The sequence below is a fragment of the Kryptolebias marmoratus genome, linkage group LG2, assembly GCF_001649575.2.
Source record: "Kryptolebias marmoratus isolate JLee-2015 linkage group LG2, ASM164957v2, whole genome shotgun sequence".
In the NCBI taxonomy this organism is placed as follows: domain Eukaryota; kingdom Metazoa; phylum Chordata; class Actinopteri; order Cyprinodontiformes; family Rivulidae; genus Kryptolebias; species Kryptolebias marmoratus.
Genome location: NC_051431.1, coordinates 11,233,844 through 11,239,843, shown reverse-complemented (window position 1 = coordinate 11,239,843; position 6,000 = coordinate 11,233,844). Strand labels below are relative to the sequence as shown.

At 44.8% G+C, this 6,000-nt stretch overlaps 1 protein-coding gene across 6 annotated transcripts in view; it reads left to right on the top strand.

The window, feature by feature from the left end:
- Nucleotides 1-6,000, top strand: part of stx1a (syntaxin 1A (brain)) — a 71,680-nt gene that overhangs the window by 268 nt on the left and 65,412 nt on the right. The window lies entirely within an intron of this gene.

The window sequence follows — 6,000 nt, the reverse complement described above, 5'->3', positions numbered from 1 at the left end:
CGCTCTTCCGATCTCTCCTCCTCCTCCTCCTCCTCCTCCTCCTCTGACCGAGCAACAGTTGGGACTCCGGGGCTCTGACGGAGGCTCGGGTTCGTCGTCTGGTACCTGGGGCCAGCCTTCAGATCGATCTGCTGTGGAAAACTGTTTCAAGCAGGAGCGGAAAGGATGGGTTTTAGAGCAAACTAAAAGTCAATTCTTCCAATTAAAAAAAAAAAAAAAATCACTTAAACCACCTGCTTTTAATTAAATTCAAAGGTTATTGCATATTATAGGTTAATGGCACCTATTAATGGGGGTTTGTTCAGCATTGTCATATATTTATGAGAAATGAATTCACCCAGGAAAGCTATTTATTTAGAATCCTATTTGTTGAAATATGTCAATTATGAAATTCCTGAGCGTTTGATTGGATAAACTGGTCCTGGCTTGTTCGTTTCACCTGTCGTTTTTCCATCTTTAACCACCTCGGTGTGAAACGTCTTTCTCTCCACGCTGCTGTATAAATCCCACTTTAGAAGTTGCATTCATCCCATTTTTAATCACACTCCGATCAAATGAACGAGGCCCTAAAATCTAGCCTGTTCCCACATTCCCTTCAACTGGAAAACTTGTCTTTTTTTAAAACTAATCGTTACTCTAAGTCGAAACGAGCCTCAAATTAACGTCCCTAAAGCGAAGCGGGATATCGCCTGGCGCCTTTCAGTGCCAGAGATATGCTGAGAAATGATGGAGGTGCCTTTTTTTTTTTAACATTACACAATGAACAATCTCCTGTGGTATTACAGTATCTCTTGCGATCTGTTGGCGCTCAGAATACATGTTGTAGGTGACTCTCAGCTACCACCACACCAGATCTTAGCTCAGTATCTGTAACATTCTCTGAGTTGTAGCCATTTTTATGCAGGTTAATGTTGATTACCTGTGGCAGCCATCTTGAGTTGGGTTGACTCCAAAAGCTCTCAGAGAGTTTTATTAAAATGTGTCCAGATGGGGTCACGGTTAATGTTGTTGTGGCACCAAAACCAACAGAGTTTCAGGAGTTTGGTTGTGTCGTCATGTAGACTTTTGGAAAAATACAGCAATAGGGGAATTAAGGAATCACCTTCTGCTTTAGTTTCTAATTTAATGTCTGATATTACTTATTGAGAACAGCACAGTCACTATTCAACTAACTGACTTGTTCTCTTTTAAATTTATATTTATAAAGAAATATTATAACTTCCTGAGACCCTGGATGTTGGTTTTCTGCACCTTCGTATTTTATCCTGTTCAACTTTGACCTGTTTTAAGTTTTATTTTTAAGTAAGGTATATATTTATGTTTTAAACTACTAAATGTTCAAAAACGATGCTTGTTTTTTATGTTTATGGGGTTCTGCTGATCTCATACAGCTAAGGGGGAATTAAAAATGCGTACCAGACAAAAGCTTGGCACGTCAAAGGGGGGCAGTGGGGGGGGAACTTTTTTTTTTTTTAGGGGTGGCCCCCGGCCCCCCCCTTAGTGGTGCCCCTGAATCTGTTGCACCTGAAGTATGTGTTGGGGACAATGTTCAGCTACTACCACACCAAATCTTAGCTCAATATCTCCAAAACTGGCAAAGTTGGAGCCATTTTTGTGTTTTCTTTCCAAAGGCCGTTTGGCTGTGGCGGCCATCATGAATTGGGTCGAGTCCAAAACCTAATCGGTTGTAGGCGTACAGCCAGTGATTAGTATCTGAGAGCTTCGTTAAAATCTGTTCAGCGGTCCGACAGACGGGAGCAAAACTGGGTGATAACGAGTCGTTAAACGAAGTCACTGACTCGTCCCGTCTGCTTCTGTTTGGGCCGCTGTGTGCGTTTGAGCTCCCAGATGCGTCGGCGCTGAAGTGGCCATCGTCGAACCCGCGTAATTGGCAGTTAAGATGGAGGAGAGGCGAAGCAATTTACAACCCCTCGGTTTTCATTGAAGAGCTCCGGCGATGAATTGGCCCCCAGGGAGGTGAACTCGGTCCTGCCAATTGTGTGTGAGAGTTTTGGATGCAGGCGTGTCTTCATCCTGCCTCGCTGCCTCCTCCTCCTCCTACTCGCTGTGCTGAAGAGATGACAGAGAGAGAGAGAGAGAGAGCGCTCAGGCTGTGAGGTCGAGAGCAATGATGTGCCAGCTGCTGATTCCATTTTCCTTCATCATTTCTGATCATATCGTTCACGTCTGAGAAATTGCTGCCAAAGCAGCTCCAGACAGACCTATTTTAGGCAATCCAGACTAAATAAAATGGAGGCAAATTGCAAGCCGGTGACAGTTATTTCCCATCAGCGCTGGATTAATGTTGTTTTCCATATGGAGCCTGTAGTTAACGTTGGCTGTGAGTGGCAGTTGTCTCTGTGGGTCTGGACAGCACATTACACACGGGCTTACATAACGCTCCCAAACAGGGAAACATTTAAACTCATTAAAGTGTCAAAGTTGTCTTCTTTAATGAGAAGAGCCACTCAACAAAATGTCCAAACCGAGGTTCACGTCTTTCAACTTTAAAAAGATACCTGTAGTGCAGAAGGTTGACTGAATGAAATTTTTTAAAAATATATTTATTTGTTTGTCTTCTTGCAACTCGACAGACAACCTAAACTTTATTTACTCCGTGTTGGGTAAACCGCGCCAATATCGTAGGATTGTGTGTCGTACTCTCAGCTACTACCACGTCAAATCTTAGCTCAGTGTCTGTAAATTTGACTGAGTTTGAGTCGTTCTTTTGTTGGTTATTGTCAATTAGCCGAGGCGGGTTGACTCCAGAAGTGAATTAGTTGCAGACGTCCATCTGCCGATTACTTTCTGAGAGGTTTGTTCAAATTTATCCGCTGGTCCATTAGATATTTTGGTAACAGACAAACACACAAACGTACAAAAACATTATCGTCTTCTTTCTGAGGCGGGTGAATAAAAATCGGACTCGTTGCCTGAAGCTGGGCTGGTCTACAATCACCGACCGGTTGTTTTGTTTCTTTTAAGACATTTATTAAGGACAGTCTGAGTGATGAAGGCGGCGTCTCACTGGGCTGCGAGAAGTTATGAGTCTGTCTTCAACATGTCTCCTGAATGTCTCTAGAATTTCTCCTAAACGTCTTCAAAATGTCTCCCTTATGTTTCGGATTGTCTCCTAAACGTCTCTAGAATGTCTCTCGAACGTCTCTCGAACGTCTCCCAAATGTCTTTAGATTGTCTCCCTAACGTCTTCAGACTGTCTCCAAAATGTCTTTAGATTGTCTCCCTAACGTCTTCATACTGTCTCCAAAATGTCTTTAGCATGTCTCCCGAACATCTCTCTAGCGTCTCCAGAGTTTCTTGAGATATTAGCAGGGTTCTCAACTTCCTACCATAAGTCACTAAGTCGTGCGGTCCGTTGCTTTAGTTTCAGACACGTTCAAAAAGAATTTTTCTCGAATTAGTCACGCTGTCGTCGTGGGTGTCTCCAACATGTCTCCAACCTGTCTCGAGCGCTAAAGCTGCCTGTTGACACCTGCTGACTGAAGACACCCGAGACAGACGTCCAAGTCTGAAAACCAGGCTGCTTTTCTAAAGTCTACTCCGGCAGATTAAATCCTAAGCGTGGGAGGCGGCCGACAGAATAATGTGCGCGCCCAAGAATACAGGTTTGAAAGCCGAGCACATGAAAACAGGCCGTAATTTTCGAGACACAGCCATTCAAACACTCAGACGTCACGAGACCGCAGCTGAGAATCCACATCAATTTCTCACAATTTCCTGCAATTTTGAGGAATTTTCCTCTCGTTTCCAGCAGCCGCAGCTCAGTGAGAAACAGTAATGGACGGTAAATGGACTGTACTTATGTAGCGTCTTTCTGGCCAAACAGGCTCCTCAGAGCGCTTTACAACCCAATCTGTGTCCTCATTCTCTCTTCCACACACCCATCACGCAGTGCAGAGAGTTATCCGGCTCTCACAGAACCTCCTCATCGTTCTTTGCTTTTGATTCTGCCATTTTCTGTTTTCACAGCGAAACCAAAACAGTCTTGAATGAGATTTGGGAGTCTGCAGAGTCCCTGCATGAGTTACACCTATCCCCATCTTAATAAGGAGGACACACATACACACACACACGATGATTCTTTTCCGCTCATAAATAAAACATGGCTTCCAGCTGCTAACAACAGAATCCAGGCAGCATCGATATACAAACCAGCAACTACACCGCTGATTTAATGATAAGTGTTACTTTGTGTTGCTACCTCTAACACTTAAAGTCGTAATAGTTGTCAAAAAATTTGATTTTTCACTCTTTTTGATTTAATTTTTTTGTATATGTGTATCATTTATGATAAAAATAACCACTAAATCTGGATCATTCAACACTAAAAGACGATCATTTGTAAACAATGAGCGAAATCAGCAGGGTCATGTTTTGTTGCCAACAATTACGAGTCGTTTGTTTACATTCGAGCATCGACGAGTTGACTTCGGACAGACTCTGTGGATATCGATTCGGTAAAATAATTGCCGGATGTAAACAGAGTCAGATGGAGGGAGAGCGATGGAGTCAGAGTTTAGAGTTAAAATGAATAAAAAATACTTATTTTTGTAAATTTGTTCCACAGTTTGTCGGCCAGACTTGTTTTTTTTTTCCAACCTGTATCCCCGTCGGCTCAGAAGTGCACATTTCACTCCAAAAAGTACCCGTTCTGTGATTTATTTAGTATTTTTTCCTGCCGTCAGCAGAGCCCAGAGCCGTGCCAATTGAAGAAAAAAGATGATTTAATGACTGAATCTCTAACTTCCTTTTAACCGAGTGTTCGGCCGCTCGACACGCGGTCCGATGCGAGCGGGAAGCTCTTCAGTGAAGCCAGTAATGCCTCCAATTATCTCCCAGCTCCGCTCACAGCCGGCTCGCAAATTATCACCAGCAAACGCAAAATAATTGGTGGGTTTGGGAATTTTTCTGGGTCTAAACACAATCGCAGAGTTCACCAATTAAATTTTCCTTTTTTCTCCCCCCCCAGGTTTTAGGTTTCATCCAGTTCTGGATGATCGCGGTACCGATCCGTCCAAGTGGACGATCTGTACGTCTCACTTGGTTTCTCTTGTTGTGGCGTTCATGAAGCAGCTGAGCTTCAGGGATTCAGTTACATCAGAGTGAAAGGCTTCCAGATCTGTGTGTTTTTGTCGAGTCACGCTGCAGCTTTACTCACCCAGCGCCGAGTGTGTCATTTCTCCTGGGTTTTGTTTGGAAGGGCAAGAATGGAGGAGGCTCCTTCACACGGCCTCTCCTCTCCCCTCTTGCCTCTCACCTCACCCCTCGCCTCTCACCTCACCTCATCCCTTTCCTCACCCCTCAATTTGCCCCTCTTGCCCCTCTCCTTGCCCCTCACCTGGCTCCTCTTGCCCCTATCCTTGCCTCTCACCTCACCCCTTTCCTCACCCCTCACTTCGCTCCTCTTGCCCCTCTCCTCACCCCTCACCTCACCTCACTCCTCTCCTCGCCCCTCTCCTCACCCATCACCTCACCTCACTCCTCTCCTCGCCCCTCACCTCGCCCCTCACCTCATCCCTCACCTTGCCCATCTTGCTCGTCACCTCGCCTCTCACCTCTCCTCGCCCCGCACCTCTCCCCTGATGGTGATCATTTATTATTTTGTGTTTCTTTCCTCGGGTTGTGGGTGGAACGGCTCGTTTCGCCCTCAGATTCCCTCGTTTTATCCCGACGTCTGTCTGGCATATTTTCCATCTTCTCTGCTTTAATAAAAGCACTCGGGGTTGGTGCTGAGTTCCTCCACTGCTGCTCCTCTGCTATCAGTGGTTTATCAGATGGCTTCCTCCTCTCCTCTCTGTGCAGCCTTGTTAGCCTGTCCTAGTGTTCAGGAAGTGAGTGTGTGTGTGTTTGGTGTCAGAGTCACACATTAACTAGTAGGGTGGATGGATTTGTTTCATTTGTATTTCAGCTTAGTTTAGTCAGTCTTCACCTTTATGATTTTAAAGTGATATTTCAGCTCTTCCGAAGTGGGGTTCTGTG